Below are 20,289 nucleotides of genomic sequence, written 5' to 3' on the forward strand. Positions count from 1 at the left end.
TTGAGTGCACAAGAAAATTGGTAGATTGTGTAATGTTACGTTAGATACTGGTTTGTGGTGCTTGTAAATGTTTTAGGCGAATTTTGTAGTCGATTTTTTATTTTTATCAATGATATTAAGATTTTTATCCACATAACTTGATACACGTCGTTTAGAGTTTTTTTTATATAAAATTAAGTTCTGTGATATACATCCAATAGTCAAAGGTTGTCATTTCATTTTTTAAAGTAATAGATTAACCATCAATTTCATTTCTTTGAACGTTGATGAAAGTTTTCCTTTCAAATCTTTTGAGTCTCATACCATTCTAATAGATTCCCATTATAAACACAAATACGATTCAGCAAAAAGAAAGTCTCTCAATGTTATTCACCACACAACAGTTAATGTTCCAACTTCAGGCCATCATTTATCCTCGCGCCTTCGCTCATCCATTCACAGCTCAAAGAAAGCGCATCAAGCGACATCGGGCGATACTTACCTAGCTAGCAGTACATAGCTCCGTCGACGACGGCACTAAATCAATACGAGCCATCACGCCCCCCTACCACCCCAACCCCTGCCGCGCTTCAAGCCGCTGCTTTCCCGCCGAAAGCAGCCACCACCCTTGAAAACCTCGTGAGCTGAGCTCCTACTTCTGTTCGGCTTTTGTGGAGGTGTACTTCGAACGAGACCTCTTGGGATTTGTCGCGAACGCTCCAATTGACAGTTCGCAATTTGGAATTGCCTTTTTAAAACGATGCGGTAAGCTAGGAATTAGTACGATGAACTTAATTTAGAATACTTTTCGTACAAGGTTTTTCGAACATTTGCCAATTATTTGACCTTCAACTGTAGCTGAAACGACAGAGAAAAGTTCATACTTTGGTAGAAAAATTTTTTTTAATTTGTTATTTGAATACTATAAATGCTCTATAGCATCATAATATGTTATTATAAGTAAATTTTTAGAGTTGTATTGTAATGACTTATACATAATATATAAATAAAACAGCCACGAACTCTACTATTACTACCAACTGGAACGTTATTTTCAAGTTTTCATAATTTTATTAATCAATGTTTTCAAGCATTAAAACCATTTAGTCGCACTATAATTATCCGTAATGTTCCTACTAAGCGACTGTATAAATCAAACATGCGACGCTATTGTTCGATTCGTGTTAGATTGATAAGGTTATTCCCAAGTGTGAACGAGACAGATATCCATTGAACGCTTTCTATTCATAAGTGATTGTACAAGCGAAATTTTACGAACATTTAATCGACATTTGAATTAAGAATATAGAAGGCAGATTAGCTATAGTTATTAGTGTACATACTGGCCAGTACTTTGTGTGAATTTAATGATTTGATGAAATTAATGAAAATTTAAATTTTATTTTGAAGAAAGGAGGTATAAATTGTTGCAAAATTTTAAGTGTACTGTGAGCTGTTGGGTGAAGCCCATCAAAAAGTTTTTGTTCGCTTTTACAGTTCAGTTAGAAAACGATTTTCATTGTATTTACATAACGTTTTAACCCTCTCAAGTTATTCTTGTTTTGAATGTTCAAACCATTAACTCTGTGCCGTATATTTTATGATTAAGTGTCTTATTTTTATGTATAGAATTAATAAGTAAATAATAGCTATAAAATACCTATTAGTTGTTGTTGTAAATACATGTACGGTATAAAAGTAAAATGCAATTACCTGAAACAAAAAAACATCATTTGTTAATCACACAATTACATTGTCATTCATGACGAACTTACTTAACAAAGTCTTTTAATCGTACAAAAAGATTTATACATAAAACAACACCATTTACGTGACTATCAGAGATCATTGACATTGTAAACTATTCCTAAAATTTCAACGGGCCTGTTCGGAATCGCGGGACTGGCAATAATGAAATAAGCGCAGGACAAATATAATAAATCTCGCAGAGACGCGGGGGCGGCGCGGCGACTTCCTCTTTCGATATTTGAATTTAATTTAGCGTTTTGCATTGTTTCTTTTGTCAATTTCAATGGATTTTTAAACGGTACATTTTTGCTCTATGAATGGAATTGAATTCAAAATTCATAAATCGAATAGATATTGTAGAGCAGTCGAATGAAACTACAGTGTGTTTTGTTTTTGCTGCCAAACAAAGGAAGTTGTTAGTGTTTATTGCATTTTTGCCTTTATTTATTGTTTAACAAAATGCACAATTTTTATTCTACAGTTTAGCATATAAGCGTAGAGAGCAATTATATTTAAACGTATCTAGAATGTAATCGCTTAAAAAGAAGAGGAAAAATGTAGAGAAATTAATCATTAAACGTCCATGGAATATTAATTAAGTATTTCTGGTTTAAATCTGCATGACGAGATGATATGATAAAGAACTTAAATACCCCGTCACAATGTAACAACGGCAAATTGACCATAATTCTTGATGGTCCCTACTTTGCCCGAAATCAGATCTTGACGTTGATGAAAGACCAATAAACGACGGAGATAAGATGGTTGCCTCTTAATTTGGAATAATCGGATTCTTATTTATCAGGTATAAACGGTGAGACTCTTTTAAATATATATGCTAAAGTCGGTAAGTATAAATAATTTGTTTGACATTTGTATTGATTATCGATTGTTAAATTATTTTTGTTTCATTCATCTATAATATTAGCGTCCCTAGATATATTATTTCCCTTTTGGAAACGTAGGTAATCGCTTTTACTTAGTGAGGTAGCAACCTTTTTTCTAAATTCTTTAATTTATCTCTCTTTTAGTAATTTGCGATATTCAATTTTGTTCTACAGCCGAATTAAATAATATCTGTATAATTCTTCTAGTTATTTTCTAAGCCGCCGACCAGTAACAGGAAGATATAAACTCGAAGTACCACAAACAAGAGTCCCATCTGAAGCTTTTTAACGACGTTAACTATATGTTTAGCTAAAGTTAAGTAGCTACAACTTTACACACACGAAACGAACGAAACCCTTAGCCTTATTAGTACAAAATACCATGTAGATAAATAAATAAATATTAGTGTATTTTGACGTAGCGAGCGGGCTTCGGACGGCGATCGTGTTTCGCGTGTTTACATCCCGGATTATCAGCCGGTTTAACTCACGGTCTTAATGTTAGGTAGAGGATACACTAGGTAAAAAGGAGAGTCATCTGGAGGAAGAATTTAAGGCCTGGAGTATTGAAGTTTCAGTTGTTTTAAGGTACAGTATTCAGAGTTATTTGATGCTAGCATTAATTAGAGCTTATTTCCCCCCATTGCTTGGTTTTTGTATGTTACCAACGCTTTCAATATTGATGTTTATTTCAATGTATACTCTGTAATGTTTTCTGGAAAATTAACTTGTATGAATGCTTCGTTGACTTAATCGTATTTGGTGTATTTTAATATTTTGAATAAAGCTTGTGGTTAGTCCAAAGTAACAATAGCATTGCAATTTTCGTTCAATCTTTTATAGTTGCAAAAGACAAAGTCATTTCTATTAAAATGGCACACACTGCATCATCACTTGCATCACGTAGAAAATATGGTCTAAACTTTGCATTGATAACGAAACAAAAAACAAATATTGAACAGTTTAAAACATTAAAAAACTTTTTCGTCTTTATACCCTCAGCTTTACCCCGTCCGCGATGATAATCAGATTCGGGCGGTATCTATATACATATCTGAACTAACATACATAGGGTAGAGTAAAGTTTTTAAAGTCTCGCCTCATGGCTAGATAGCAGGATTCGTGACTTACACTAGCCTCCGCCATGTTATAATTACGTAAGATTACCCGCCGGATTAGTTGCGCCCAAGTAATGATAGGTCAACGAAGATTTAAATCCGTTGGGACTTTAGAAAAATGTGTGTGTATGTGTGGGACGGAATGTGCTGTTTGGTGGTGGTCTGGTACCGTTATGTTACATTGGCGTACGGTTATTGAAGTAATGATTTGGGTTTGGGAACATGATGATGTTTGTGGGCAAAGCAATGTTTGTAATGCGCCTATTCGGGTATACCTAGGTACCTTAGAATAGTAGTGTTACGTACTGATTCTTTTAATTTGTAATTGGTACTATTTTTATTAGGTATTACTTAGGTAGGTAGATATTACTTAGCTGAACGACTTGTTTAAGCATGTCATTCAATAAACACGCAAAAATCACGGAATCTTTTAAAGCACAAAATCAAGCTTTAATTATTAGTGTTTTTTTCTTAAATCAATCCATTTAATAGAACTAGGTATATTCCTCAAAATATCTGCAGAGACAGCCAAAAGACTCGCAATAATATAAATAAATGCAAACACTATTGCGCTATTATTAAACTCTCACCCAAAAGCGTCGCAATCCAAAATGGCATACAAAGTTCACACGAATGACGTTCCCTGACGCAGGAATGGAACACCACGCTGATGGGGTGACACACACTGTTATTATTAGTTTTTTGTGCCCGCTCCGCCCCGCTCTCCCCTCCCGAACTCGCAGCCGCCATTAGAATCACTTTTTGTCATTTTTTTTTCCACACGCGACGAGAGTTGCGCTCAGCATCTATTGGTAGTTTTACACATTCGGTATTCGAAATTTATCGATAGTTCAATTGTTTCGCTACGGCTTTTCAATTAATTAAATGACAGTGTTTAAATTATTACTATTTAGACAGGGTTGGTTTAAATTGAACATGAAGTAATCAAACAATTTATTTATTGGAAAATAAAATTTTTGACATGTATTCATTACCTTAAATCATTTATTCGTCACGATGAAATTCGTTCACTTGATAATCCGTCAACACTATAGATTTACTGATGGAAGGCACGTCGTTAATAAATAAAACATCAATTAAATTCATTTTGATTATCACTCGACGTATCGGAAAATGAGCCTTGTAAACTTCAGATAGACGTAAAAAATCGCAGGTTATCGGCCCGAAGCGAGACGTTACATAATTTATTATTTATTTACAATCCGTCCTGTTTTTATGGCCACTGCGCTACAACAATTTAAATACCGCAATATCGAACAGCTGGTAATGACGTGGATGTCCACTGAATTTTAATCGACGACTTTATTATTTTCAACAGAAATTGCACTGTTTTTTTCGTCTCGACAACGTTCGACGAGCAAGTTTACCGGACGGCAGAAAAGCGGTCACTAAATTCAATTGCGAGTCAAAAATCGCAAGGTAGCGCGGACCTTGAAATCTTTTTGTTTATAAACAAAAGGGTGTTATGCAAGTAGTAGTCGTAAATGGATCGGTGTGGAGCGTTTTATGGTCGCATTATGGACGGGCCGAGATAAAGCGTTTGTTTTGGGTCGTAAATAAGACTGCAACAGGTACGATGCCAACGGGACTCCACAATCACGTGTACGCTTTCACTTTTGCTTATTATCATTGTGAATCGATCTCTTTATTAGTATAACTTTTTGTGTACCCATATTCTATTTTTGAATGGAGATTATTAAAAACGTCCTTATTAGTCCGTGGCATGCAAACACGCAAATTCCTGACGGCGACTTTAATTAATAACAGTTGTAATTAATAGTAGGCACTTATTTGGATTACTTTTTTAAGGCTTTTACTTGAATATGAAAAGGCTATCTCCATGTATCACTTATGTTGAACGTCGACATAATTACCTTTGGCGATTTATAAACGTCGTAATGAATGAGCTTAAATAAAAACTGCTTATACCGTGGAAAGTCTGGGAATAGACTTGATTAGATCTAAATCAAGTGTTAAATAACTAATAGGCGTTAACTCTGCCTTGTCTTTTCCAATTATAGAGTTCTAGTTAATACATTACGCTTGTATTTCTAGACGGGAAGACAAAAGCGGTTATTGTAATGTATCGGCTACATGGTTTTTGTAAAGAGGAATAAGTATCGTTATAAAATGAAAAAAAAAAACATATGAATCACGACTTTTATTTCTTTTGTAGAGATGGTGACTTGTAACAAAAATACCGATGTTTCAAAAATATTTTCCAACATATCGAGTACAATTTAAATCACCACTTTTGTAGGAAACTAAATATTGTAATACTGGAACTGTATACCTAAACAAAACAGCCTATCCATCCACCTACGTTAAAGTAATTGAAGTGGTCGTATGAATAATATTTGGGCGTCACTCGAACGGACGAATCGATACGTAATTATAGAGTGAAAATGTACCCCTCATAAATATTATATCCGTGGTAGTGGGGCGAGGCCAGAATAGCCCGTGGCCTCTTTTGTGTGGACTGGAGTGTATCAGGCCATGTTAGATGACGTCACGCCGTGAGGAAGAGTCTATGAAGTAGGTATGGGTGTGAGGACGGTACTGAGGTAAGTTCATATTTGGGGTATACAAATATTATTTTTAAATAAGAATTAAAATATAGTAAAACTAGTAAAAAAAATCTTATAATTTTATTACTTTATCTTGACTCATAGGTAGAGGGTTCCGCAGTTATAAAAGCAAGCTTTTAACCATGGTATTGAGACTGTTAAATATAATCTTAACGAAATTGAAGAAACACGTTTAGAATCTCAGAAAGATGTGTATATCAAACTTTTAAACCAAAGTCTGGCAAAATTATATAAATTTTATTCATCACTTACACGTTCATTAAGAACTTCAACACACGTAAAGACGGATTATAATTAACGCAAAAATATTAACTAACCTATGTATTTCGGTTTCCCCATTCCGTAAATGTTTCTATGAAATTGTTTTGAAACTTTTATCTAATTCCCTTTCCACGCAACGGTTGCATGTCAAACAGCAGTTAAACCGTAGTTTAGATTAAACCAGTGCCAACTTCCACGAATCATAAAAATTGGCCGTGAAATTTCACCTTCGCTACGGGAATAACGTTTCAAAAAGACCGTTGTATTTTTGTGATAATCTAACGTTTAATTTTGATTGGATTCCACGTCTTGATTGCCGTTGTATAAGATTAATTGTTTTAAACCGAGTTTTACGTTCAAAACTGGGATCATGAAATATTGGTGTTATTTATTTTATTCCAAATGTTTTAAATGTAAGACGAATATCAACACAGAAATAAACGCGTTTGTAAATATCGGAGGTATTTTATTCCAATCCAGTTTTTGTGGCAATACTACAAATTCTGCTCATTGTATCGATCTACTATCCAGTTACAACAAGTTTTTGTTAACTGTGAGTAATGCGGTCAACATATTAAACACCATTTGTAATAACAGACAACAAAAAACATATCCATAATTCAGGTCTTAATACAAAGCAATAAGCTCACAATTATTAGCAATTTTCATATCGTACATCAGTTCGGAAGACGACGAAACCAATTATCATGTTATCTTGCCCGCATATCGTTAACAAAGGGTCAAACCAGTTAACGCGCAATACTGTCCAATGTAAAATGAAAAAACAAAAGCACTACCCACTTTAATCTATGAGGGTATTTAATAAACATCTGCTTTTTGGAATCCATGTCGCATCTGTTGCTATGGCGACGGCGTCGAGCCTTTTTCAAAATTTCAAATGCGCGCGAGCCGCTTCCAGACAACGGCAGATGTTCCAATTCCCAGAGCTAACTCACAAACGATTCTATACTATAACGACCAATGAATAAAACATAAAATCAAATGGACGATCAAATATTAAAAAACTTTCCCGACTTTTTTTATTCGTCCTTAAGAAGTTAGATTATGATGTTCGAATTTTATATTTGGCTGCAATTTAGGGTCTGTGGTAGTGATCGCCATAGATAACTGTAAACGGGGTCATTACTACGACCCTAACCCAATTTCGAGTTTTGTATAAATACGTATATTTGTCAAACGTCTCATTTTAAATGTTGATATCATCAATTTTATTGCTTTCAATTACTTGATAACTTCATTTTAAAAACAGTCCAGTTTTGTTTTATGTTCTACTTAGGGTAATGAGACGGGGTAAAATATTTTAACTCCGCCCTCATAACTATAATACAAAGCAATTTACAAATAGAGTAGGGAAACCCCAGGAGATTATAGTAAGCTCAAATTCTATACATTCAATATTGACCACTTATTCGCGGAAAAACCCATGAACAGAATGTGAAAACGGAAAATGAATTCAAATACGGGCAGATAGAGATAAATTTTCATGGCAAGCGCATTTTGATGCTTCTTAAACGAAAAAAAAGGGGATGTGAAGAACCATTTTTTGTAATAACTTTTTTACTCAGACTGCCAGTCAAACTGTTTACTTTATACATTATATTTTGATTTTGTTACTAGTGTATGCATATAGAAAGAGAGGTTTTGATTGATGCACAGGACTAGTTGCCAACTCTATCCTTGCATCCGATGCAACCAATTACATACAGTTTCTTCGAAAATTCCTGAACCTAATATAAATGTTCGATTTCTCCCTTCAAGTATTGAACATAACACACCATTTACATACAACACCATTGCAATAAACAAAACAACACATTTTAAATCAATAGACATCTCAATAGGCGTGTCTGTCTACGGAAGACTTATTCCTTTGACCCTCAAATTCAGTAATTTAACTTTTCCCCTCCGGATAGCATTTCATTTACCTCTTCAACCGATACGCTGCGTGGGACGAACTAATCGGGAACAAGATTACCTAAGGAGACGTCAAACTACTTAAACATGGCGTTAGTCTAAGCGTAGCTCAAAGATAGCAAGTATATAGGCACTTCCATAGAACTATAGAAAGTTCTCTTATAAAATCGATCTATTTTCTTAGTAACCCAATAACTGGAATAGTCTCAGAAGTACGAAGTAGGAAGTCAAATTACTCGCGGGACTTACTTAAAAAGCAAGTTGAACTTAGGATTAAATAGTATTAGGCTTACACTAAACTGACATACCGACGTATGTGTGACGTAAAGGTTATATTTCACCTTCTTCATCATCAAATTCCACATTACTATTTTCACTACATTCACACAAACACACAAGACAGTCATCAGTCATAACATTTTTTCCCTAGCTACCCTCTCCACTCCATCCGCAGTGCCGATAATTCCCTCCATTGATTCGTAACGCCTCCACGCCACGCTACAATGGTCGCGAGTGAGCACCGACATTTGCCATTGTATAGTCTATGCTACCCGCTATGTCCCTGTTATTTATGTAGCTACTGTCACTGCAAAAAATGTTTAGGATTGTCGTTGATTGCTTTCTGTATTCAAACGGATTTGATTTTGGATTTGGTTTCAAGGAATGCGCCTGACGATGGCTGGAATCCGGTCAGAAATATTAATATGATAAAAAAAAACAATTTGAAGATGGTTTGACGTTGCAGTCCACTACTGTTCATGGGCATAAAGGAGCCGGCAGCGACTAGACATACAAAACAACTGACGAAAGGGTCTACCACCACGTTGTAATAATATGTTTATGGTTGTGGAAGCGTGAGAGAGCAATATACAGCGTAGAGTGGTATCTCTTTTCCACAGCCGCAAGAACTTTACTACAAGATGTGGTGTTAAGCCCCCAGTCTCCTTAAAAAAGGCCTATATCCAACTTGGTTACCAATGAACATAATCAATTGTACCGGGCAAAAACTCGTTTTTTATTTTGTGTCTATATTTACCACTATAGTTTCGAACTTTTTGAAATTACAAAGTGTTAAATGAAAATACCTAATCAAGTAGATCGCATCGCAAAGGGTGACCGCTGTATATGGTCGTTAGAGAACAGTAGACTTAAGTGCGTGGCTGTCGAAAATAAACAATTATTTCCCTTATAGGGAGCAAGCCTGCGAACAGGAGCCATGGGGTGCGAACGCTCTACACGAAGAAGGGAGACACTTCAAATTGGAACGAAGCGTAATATTCAAAATTATCATCACAAGAAACAAAATATTATCACTGTAATTAAAAAAAAAACAACAGCATGCACAGATACACAGCTTGTAGCGTAATCAAAGAACTAATGATGCATTTGTAGAGCAAATAGGTAGATATGTAATTTAAATGATCATTAATACATAATGATACAGTAATTTCCAACAAGTACAACCTCCTTGCTACTATTTAATCTTCGCGTAATTGATTAATTGCAGTTTTTAACATTTATAATTCCACAGCGTTTATAATAACCGGTTATAAGTCGATTATGAGCAGATATAATTCTCTGACACTCAGTTGGAACCGTGACATAGCTCAGGATCGCAGTGCGACTGTACATTTAATTGCTTTAACAATTATATGATTTCACACTAGCTTCATTCTGCTTGTTAACCGCAGACATCAGCAGCAGGCGCTGCCGAATCTGATCACTGACCCATGAAGCAAACAGAAAGGAAATTTTCTTCCACCAAAGAAAATACGACAATATAAATAACTCCATCGGACCCCTACCTACTACTACATCACCCTATGACAAAAGAGTTATCGGTGCGTTGAAAACAAAAATGGCAAGTTGATTTATTGCGAACGGTCGCGTATTAGCCGTGTGTGATTCGGGAATTTAGCCGGTGGAAAAAAGGCAATGCTAGGTGAGTTAGGTCACGTCTAGACGAACGACAGTCGAAGGGCGCAGTTGTTTACTCCGAGGATTCCCCAACGCGCCCTAATGAGTATGGACGTTGATTTAAGGCGCCCATTCTAGAAGTAGAAGCGAAAGCTTTTAGTAGTTACGTCATAATTTTGTAGGTTTTCTGACTTGAGAAAGTTGTTCAGTATTTTTTTTCTGTTACAACTGTTACCAAGCAAATTATTATTACATTAGAAGAGGATAAGTTATTCAACTAACTTTTACTTTAAGTCTTGGTAATGAAAAATAATGGATGAACCTTTGGGATGGTCATTCAAATTAAGGACGCAGTCACGTAAAGACGCGCCACTTGAACAATGTAGAGCAGTAACTGAAAACGAAATGAACATGTTTTGGGCCTTAAAAATACAGAAAACGTTTATATCGTCCGACATAAATCCAGTTCGACGAAAGCGAAGATTAGAAAGCTAGCTAGTGAAGCCAAAACTCGATATTGGGTGAATAATCGTCGCCACTACCGGCGCGGTAGCCGGCCGGATGTGCCAGATTTATACCCTGGCGTACCCGGGTGTACCGGGCTGTGACCGGCTCGTGTACCAATTTATACCCGGCTAGGTACGCTGGTCGTATCCGTGCTGTCGTCGAGTCTGTGCTCTTCATAAAGCACCCGATATGTCCGCTCGCCTTGAGGGCTGGGATTTATGGCGTGGAAACGTCATCGGACCCAGTGTTTGGATATAAATCATATGTGTTTGCTTAGTGCATGAGACGTCTAAATTTCTCGGCGGTAAGTCGCTGTGATCGGTGGTGTAAGATTTAAAAAAATAAATTCTAACTGTTCAGATAAATCATTTAAGCTTTTAAATGCACCTAGTTTAATACAATAATACTACTATATATGCATCATATTACTAAAAAAAATATTATTATTATTAAAGCAATACGAAAACAAACCGAAATGCAAACCAAGCATTCTTATAATACGTAGAGCGGCCATGGAGAGTCAACTGTTACCATCCCATTTCATTTCAGATTAAAAGCTCTATGGGGTATTTACTTGTTGGACCCATGTTTGCATCAGCTTTCCGAAAGAGCCAGGCCTCAAGGTCTTATACAAGAGAATTTCGGTGTACCAAATAATACAAATATCAAACCATGCCCACTTACATAAATATCATAGCTATAAGAATAAAATATTGAAGTAAATATCGATCAAAATATGTTTCGTTTATTTCCTGATCATTTACCTACATAAATCCAAAAAAAAACCTACGCTACACTGATTTTAATATTTCTTCTAAAAGCTCATTCAAAACACCTACTTTGGGCCAAAGCACACCGTACTGCATTCCGTACAAAATTAAATAATAGAAGTCAAATCAAGGAAGTCAATTGCACAAAAGCTTTACAAAATAAAAACTAAACAACAGGTGAGTCAAAACAATTGAACAACTGAAGTCTAAAGATGGCAAAAGTATTCATGAATTGGGTCAAGCGAAAGATTTACGATTTTAAATTGTCAACTGTCTTATGCAACTTAAATAAACAATGCACAGAAGCAGGTATGTTTGTGCGAATTTTAATTTGCATAGAGATTTGAGCTTTCACTTTTCATTGTTAGAAATAAAAGATTCCTTTGTTGATAAACCTTTTTTGTTGACACTTTGTCTTCATTCAAATGTTGTGACAATAGTTGTTTGTAAACGCAAGATTTGGAATAGGATTAAATTGTCTTTCGATTCAGCGTAGACGAGCTTATAGGATTATCATGTAATGCCGTTGTTTGTATTATGTAAAGTATTTAATGAGATTACAAGTGACATTATTGTCAAGTTTACTCAATGGGAAAAGCAAGGATTATAATCTACATATATATCCACGACTCAAATTTATTTCAATTTGTATTAAAATATTGTTAAGTTACATTGACGAAGCTCACTTCCACCTTCCCAATGCAGCGCCATCTATTTGCGCACCCCTGAAATACCCAAGCGCGACTAAACTGACTAAACCACCCTCTAGTAGCGAACGCGGAACATTCCAACCCCCAAAGTGTGTCGAACTCAACCAAAACTCGAACCATTTCACGCAACGAATTTACCCTGCGACCATAACGCCATCTCTGGGATGGCGCACGAACTTTTACGAAAGCTCGAAGTTCAGAGCTTTGCCGCTGCGGCAGCACCATCGCAAAAGCTTTTGAATGAAAATACCTGTTTTGAGAAATATGAGACTTAGTGGATTGAAATAAGGTTGTGTTTAGATTGTAGAGATGCGGTATCGCCGAGTAGAGTATGCAAATTAACGCGCCATTACATGGTAATTTATTTGAAACGAATGACCACTTTGCGGAGTAGTGCATCCAACGTCGAACACTGAACGTTTATATGGGGACCCTGACCTTATATTGCGTCAATTTATAGCTTTAGAGCCGTTATACGCTGTTTTACGTAACAGCTGTTGTGTCTCGCGTGATGCCTTAGCATAGTGACCCTGTTTTGCATAGGACTTTCACCTGTTTCTTCAGCTGTTGGAAAGTTAACTAACTATTAATGAGTTTCTTGACCGACCGTGAAGCGCCACTTTCAAAAGGGCAGAGTTACTAAACAATGTTATCTCATAAACATTGTCAAGAAAATTGCCTATTGAATTTTGTGAACTTTGGTAAACGGCGTACATTGTAAGGGACCTATTAATTTACTATCGAACAAAGATAATTCAATTACTTTACTTCAACCTACACTAATGATAAATAAAGTTTAACATTTTCTTGAAGCCAATTTATACATACACGTATATGTTCCAGCAATTTTGAGAGCAGGTTTTCTTTACAACGTTTTGAAGCAACTTAATCTTAATAAACCCTACTCCACTTAAAACTTCAATCAAAAGTCCAGAATAAACCTTTCATCTTCATATCTCTCGGTACACCTCATTCAAGATTGCGTCCAGGTACAGGCAAATTGAGATCCTCTCGCTTATCAGACAGGCAGAATAAAGACACTGCAGTATCGCATTTATGAAATGAAACAATGTTTGTAAGTGCTGTGATTTATGAGCACAGTGGCATCATGAACACGCCCAAATAAGAAAAGATAAAAGACTGTAAAAGAAAAAGGTAGAGTTATCTTTTTTAATGCATCGATGCATTGTTTTCTTTTTTGTTTGGATGGAAATTTTAGAAGTAATCTTGTTACTTTGATTCGTTATTTTATAATTTGCTTTGATGATGATGGTTGAGCTAACATGATAAATGAAAATGATAATTAATAGGTAATAGGCAATAGGTAGTTAAAACAAACTCTACATTTATTCCTGACGACATTGTCTTGAATTAGGTGAAAAAATGGAAAATTAAGATAAAGAAAAGTGTGATAGAATCTTTATTAAATACGTTTAAACTACGATTCAACTTTAGATCCCTTTGCCTCTAACAATGTGTAGTTTCCTACTAAAAGTTATTTATCGATTTGCATCGTAAATATCCTTGGGTATAAACTTACTAGCCAGTGTCTTACGTTCAGTAAACGTGTAAAACAGTGTAGAGAATAAGACATCAGCTTTTACTTTCTTCCACATTCATGAATATTTTAACAAGAAGGTCTTTTGTGAATTCTACGAATCTGATCTTACTAAGTTTCTTAATATAGACTTCATGTGTAGAAAGTTTTGAAAGTTGTTGCAATAGAAATTTGCTCCGTTTGTATTTTTGCTCTACATTGAGTATTGTAATTGATATTCACTTCGAGAAGAATAATATTATTTAATTGAATGTCTCTGTGCCTCAATAAATGCGGAAATAAATAAGAATAGTAACAAAAAGCTGATTAAAAATTAATAGCAACAATTTGTCAGATGAATATTAAAACTTCACATCATTGGACACGACGCTAATTGAAAAGATAAAGATCGAATAAATTATCCAATTACACAATCGAATGTTGTAATGACTATAAGAGCTGACAGCTCATTACTATTAAAAAAAATATTATCGTAAGTCATAACTCGTGCGGAACGAGAAAATGTTCCGATTAAACGGACATTCGGTACATTATTTAGCCGAAGTGTGAAACCAGAAAGGACAGTTTGAAATGATAAACACTGGCACAAAATGAACTTTTTGCCATCATTGTCAGTCGCTGACTACGTGTCCACTCGCTGGTTACTTAAATTGGACATCCCGGCCGATACGGCCCGCGGTCTGTCAGAACTTCTTGTTAATGATCACGCGAAATCATTAAAAGAGATAATAAACTTAAATACTACACGAAAAACTGACAAAACAAAACATTTCAATCCACGTTTTAATTACTGCGTACAAAAATTATGAATAATTATCCACCCCCCTGATGATTAAGGAGTTATTTTACATACCGACACAAGCACGCAAAAAGCTCACACGAAACTCTTTCGCGGATCTTATTAATAATACATTTAAGAGGTGTAAATAAATCACTCGTTAATTAGCTATCATTACACAGTTGAAAGCTATAATTGAACAATGTATCTGTTACTCGATTTTTTAGATAGATCTGTAACAGCATCAGACGGCCGCGAACAAAGAGCTAAGACTACGCCAAAGAAAAGGAACAATAGTGGTGTGAATGTTACACTCGGATATTACAATAATGGTATCGATTATAATTTGCGTGCGATGCGGTCTGAGATAGGGGCGGGAGGCGACACGTAAGCGACAGGCGTTCGCAATCGGCGTCGCGATCGACTCTTGCGCACCACACCGCACAATGCTATCGTGGCGCTACGATCGCGGACATGCCCTCTCGCGCCATTACGATTGGTGCTTTCAACGTATACGCACCTATTTTATGGTAGAATGATTAGCTGCTTATGAAAGGGCTGCGTTTAAAATCGACAGGAGTTGAAAACAAAATTCCACGGTCATTTTTGGAAGGTGGAGAAAAGATGAAACAAATCAGACGCTCTTCTTACTCTATTTGATATCCAAAGGACTCTTTGTCAAAACAACAATAAAAAATATTTTAGTTTATTCAGAAATTACGTACGCAGTTTTATTCTATTTGGGAACATAAAAGCATTTTACTACTGGTAATCTTGATCTGCACACCGATCTAGCAGTAAGCATCAATAGATCCGAGTTTTAGGACACATTTGATTTAATTGACCACCAATAAAATAGTTTTACGATGATGTCATAAAAAACACAAGAGAAAAAAAAGATAAAATATTTTATTGATGTAGTTAGGGACTAAGACCGCACAGTAAAATTCATGCAAAGCAGATTCAATTCAATTCCAATCAAATTCCTTTGGATCGGACTCCGCTTAGCGACTAAATAGAATATTCCCATGCCTCATTTCTATTTAACATACGTAATTCAAAAGCCATAAAACGAAGTTTGCAAAGTTTTCAAGTTATAAGCATGAGCGGAAACCTGAATTGAATCGTAATGCTTACGATTTTTTTTTCGTCGTTCTTATTAGCATTTTCTCATAAATTATGCGTTTGTTGAACGGAAACTGCAACGATTATTTATTTGAATAATTAATTTAATCTGAAACTTCTGTTTTCTTTTTTTAATTAAATCTTGTTTTAGGTATTTTATATTTATTCAAAATATAACATAATGTTGTTATTTAAATAGCTTTTACCAACCCAAACTTACGTAAAATCCATTAATTCAAAGTAGAGCATCTTTCCAACTCAAAATTCCGGTATAAAAACCACATTTATTAAGATTAAAAAGCTCTTGTTTCCTTCTGCCGCTGTACACCGAGAGGCGAAACTGTCGGTACTGGGGACCGAAGAAGGCAGGGCGAGTAATAAACACGAGCGCGTCAATAAAAGTCACCGTCCCACCATACACATGTCCAGCGCTTGCTAGCAGGTGTACTGCCTAGGATATGGCAGTAGGGTTGCCGGTACCATGAAATTTAGAATTGAATATTTTATTGTTATGGAATATTTTTTTTTATGTTTTTGTATGTTAGTAGCGGTCTTCTTTTAAATGTGCAGCTGCGCTGTACAGGCGTTTATATCGGCTTTAACTATAAATGTTATTTTGGGAAAACTCGTGGTATTATGCGTGTCTTAAAAATATATAAAAAGTGCTTGTAAGTAGAAAGCTTTGGTGGATTTAGGAAAAAAAGAAGTTTTTTTTAGTAGAGCCTAAATTAAGCTATCTAAAACATTGATCCATAAAGTAGCAGTAATGAATACAGTTACATTTTATATCTGTGTTATTTTCTTATTCAATGACTGGAAATGCCGAAAGGCATAACTCATAACACTCGTAAAGATGTTTAAAGATTTTATTTACTCTTCCTCACTTATGCCTTTACTGGGACTACATTTTACGAGCACCAGTAGCAAAATGGATTACAGTAAAAAGTTCTTTAGTGCTGTGATAACCCTCGGTAGTCGTAAACACGTACTATGGAAATACACGGACCCGAAGACGGATGCTGTCAACATTTTCATACCACAATATTGAAACACTGGCCGCTTAGCGCTTATTCACAACCGCTTTAATTTTAAACAGATCTTTAAAATTATTCCGCTGCAAATGAGCCAACATGTTTTCACAATAAACTATACGATTTATAGTTCCTTAGTCACGCATGATTAAGACTTGACCCACCAAATGGGTGTGTCGCATAATCATTTTATTACGGTGATTTAATTTGCATGCTCGCTTACACATCTGCAATATATTGACTACACGTAAAGGCGTTATCTCAGGCCGTCAATCGCTGCGAGAACAACGCGTTTTCTTTACAATAATTGAACAAACTAACGCCAGTCAAACGCATCCGGTCTTACAAATCGTGTTTAAACTTGAGACAACTGGCTGGTGTTGCAAACGTCAATCTAACACGAAAGCTCGCAACGAGGTGTTTAATGATGCAATAATTTGCATAGGGGCCCGTTGCTGAGAAACGCGACCTATTCTCACGTCTGTCTTCGGCTATAAAGTTTCCTTATACAGTAGCAACTCTTGTTATGTGAACTTTTGTGCTAAATATCGCGCGACGACGCGATCTCGTTCCGTTCTGTTCGCACCACCTAAACATTCACAGCCACCATTCGTCAACTTACCATTTAATGACGCCTTATTGTTTATGGACTGTTGAACAGCAGAAATGGTTACCTGAAAAAACAAAGAAATCACTTTATTATACAACGAATGACAGTCGTAAACGTCAAGTGAGTGTAAACGTAAACATTAAAAAACATACACAAATTGAGAAATGAACGGAATCAATTAAGTATCGGTGGTCGGGTTCGTAAAATCGGATGCCTTATTCAGTAGGTCGGGGCGTCCCGCGCACGGGCCGGCCTGCTAAACCCCCGGCGCACAATCTGACATTTATGAGTGCCATAAAAACGCTCAAGTAGTGACTTTTACTACTTGTTTAGTGAACATAAATGTCTTTGCCTTACCCGCGCTCAACGTCGTCCGTATTTAAAAGCGCACAGTTTCGTGCACAGTTTTGCTCCTTTTTCCTCTTTTTATTTACTGTTACTGTACTGTTATGCAACTGTATAATGCTTTGGTTACTTTTCAGCGACAATTTATTGGTGTCGTCTTTTGTCTTTATTTTAGTGCCGCGAGAACATGGTTTGTTTTAGTTTTATTTGCGTATATTTGAATTGCTCGTCATGATAAAGTGTGCATAAACTATTTGAGAACATTTCCAGCGTGCGTCGCTGTAGGTTTTATTTGAAAAAATTAAAGCGCGTTCATAAATCAAGGTGATCACACGATGAATGTTTTGAGTACTTTGGTCGCGTATGTTGATTGATATCTTGACGATGTTTACAGGCATCGTAAATGTAATTAGGCACTTTCATTTGTTATGCAGGTGGCGTGTGGTCCTTGCGTACTGCTACTTAAAAATATGACAGCGATTTGATTTAGTTCTTTTTAAAAGGGTTTCTTCAAGTGTGGTTGCATTGTATGTGCGGAATTGTAAGTATCGCTTACGATGTTCGAGACCTCAGGGTAAGCGTAACACTGTTAATATGCAAGCCAAATCCTCGTAACCGTATCATAGGTCTGCTTTCTTAGACCTCCGCGGGCTGAGCTGTTGCCTGTTCATAGGTATTCTGCTGCCGTCCGCAGCTCGTTTGGCAAGTATTGACAGTTTAGTTCGGCCACCCACATGCCTTGCCTACATACCTTCAGGTTTATGATCGTCGGTCTACGAATAATAATGCTGCACCTAGCTCCAAGGCCGACTAGACAATGGTGTCTTGATTGCTTTTTGCCCTTAACTGTTTGTTTTGAATCCTTAAAATGTTGATGATGTATATTCGTGAAATGACGTAACGTAAATGTACTTAGATATTTTGAAACATGAGCTGTAAGCGTTTACATTGTTTTCTCTAGCGTAATCAAACCGTAAGTTTTAAGAACACATTCGGTTTTTCAGATTCCCTAAGGTAAAGGTATGTTTAATCGATGATAGACAAAAAAACGCTCGTACATTTACTCTAACATCCGTATATTGAGTTTACCTACGATTTTTACAAATAATAAATTTATACGTCGAATGAAATAAATTTTCAGTATTAGCATAAGTCATCTATCTTAAAGCTTTTCCGTTCAAAAACTATGAAGTATTGACAAGGGCTTAAGCAAAGCAGTTTACTCGTGGATTACAACCCAGTTTGCAGCCAGCATTCAGGAAATAAATCGTTCTTATCGGAATATAGTTGTTATACAATTATGTAGCTTTGTACTCTAGAATATTCGCGGAGCTATGCAACTGAATATTTGAACAACTGACTAAGCCGTCTGATAACGAACCTAACTTAATTTAAACCAGCAATCAGGTCACCGATAGCAGACCTTAATTCATCAAATCTTGCTTAATCAATATCAATGTCAAAGGCCTGAGCGCTACTGCTTGTTATTCCCGGCCATTGTTTATATCGCACCAAAAGAAAGTCCTTCTACATACCTCTATAATATATTCGTCTGTCAACCATACCTTGTTTTCGCTTCAAATTAGACAATTAGGAGTCGGGTTGTGACGCTAAATCTATTCAATTAAAGCTGGGTACGCACCGGTCACCTACCGCGGCGATTTTTTAATCGTATGTATGCGACGTGCGATTCGCGACTACATTTCGCATATCAATGCGCTGGACAAATTGATGAAAAAACGTTGGGCAGCGCGTGTCAAACATGACTGAGGTTAGCATTGTTCGATATTCTGAAATAATTGTTTGATTACGTGCGGTTATGTACGGTATACGACATTTGTTGTTTCCGTAAGTCGTTTGAGAAGTTTTGCTGGTATTTCAAGGTGAATAAGGAGATTATAAAATCCGGGCGTTGTTTTTCATTTTTATATGAAATTTATTTTTGTTTATTGTTTTACTCTTTAATTCCAATAACGTAAGAATTGAATTTACTAGGAGCGTCAGATGAAATAAAGTCAAGTCCTTCAAGTCTAAATCAACTTATTTCTTCGTATCACGTATGTGTTGACAAAGTTTTAGCTTAAATGTATTTTTAAAATTTAATTCGATAAACAGTTCTAGGTTAAAAAATAATAACTATTATACTTTAAGAATTCTTTAAGTTGATTTTTATAATCTTCAGAATGACTTCATGAGAATTTTAATGGATAATGTCTTACAAAGTTAAAGCGTGTGAAACATCCCACGTGCTTCAATGTTTTTATGGCGAGAATAAAACTTACATTAATATAATTAGGTTTATATGGCGGACATTTTTATTGTAACATGATGACTTGTTTAAAATATTTTTCTTAAGAGACAAGTAGCCAACGATATTAACGAAAGGTCAAATGGTCATTG

General features: G+C 35.8%; 1 protein-coding gene across 4 annotated transcripts in view; it reads right to left on the reverse strand.

Moving 5' to 3' along the window:
* LOC113496878 (homeotic protein antennapedia) overlaps positions 1-20,289 on the reverse strand; it is a 167,980-nt gene that overhangs the window by 78,039 nt on the left and 69,652 nt on the right. For 2 of the 4 annotated variants that reach the window (XM_026876254.1, XM_026876253.1), the window contains exon 2: positions 17,557-17,608. The exons of the other annotated variants lie outside the window; for them this stretch is intronic. The gene's annotated coding sequence lies outside the window, so the exon portion shown is untranslated. The remainder of the gene's footprint in view (positions 1-17,556; positions 17,609-20,289) is intronic. 4 annotated transcript variants of the gene reach the window in all.

Source organism: Trichoplusia ni, chromosome 8, assembly GCF_003590095.1.
Source record: "Trichoplusia ni isolate ovarian cell line Hi5 chromosome 8, tn1, whole genome shotgun sequence".
Classification (NCBI taxonomy): Eukaryota; Metazoa; Arthropoda; class Insecta; order Lepidoptera; family Noctuidae; genus Trichoplusia; species Trichoplusia ni.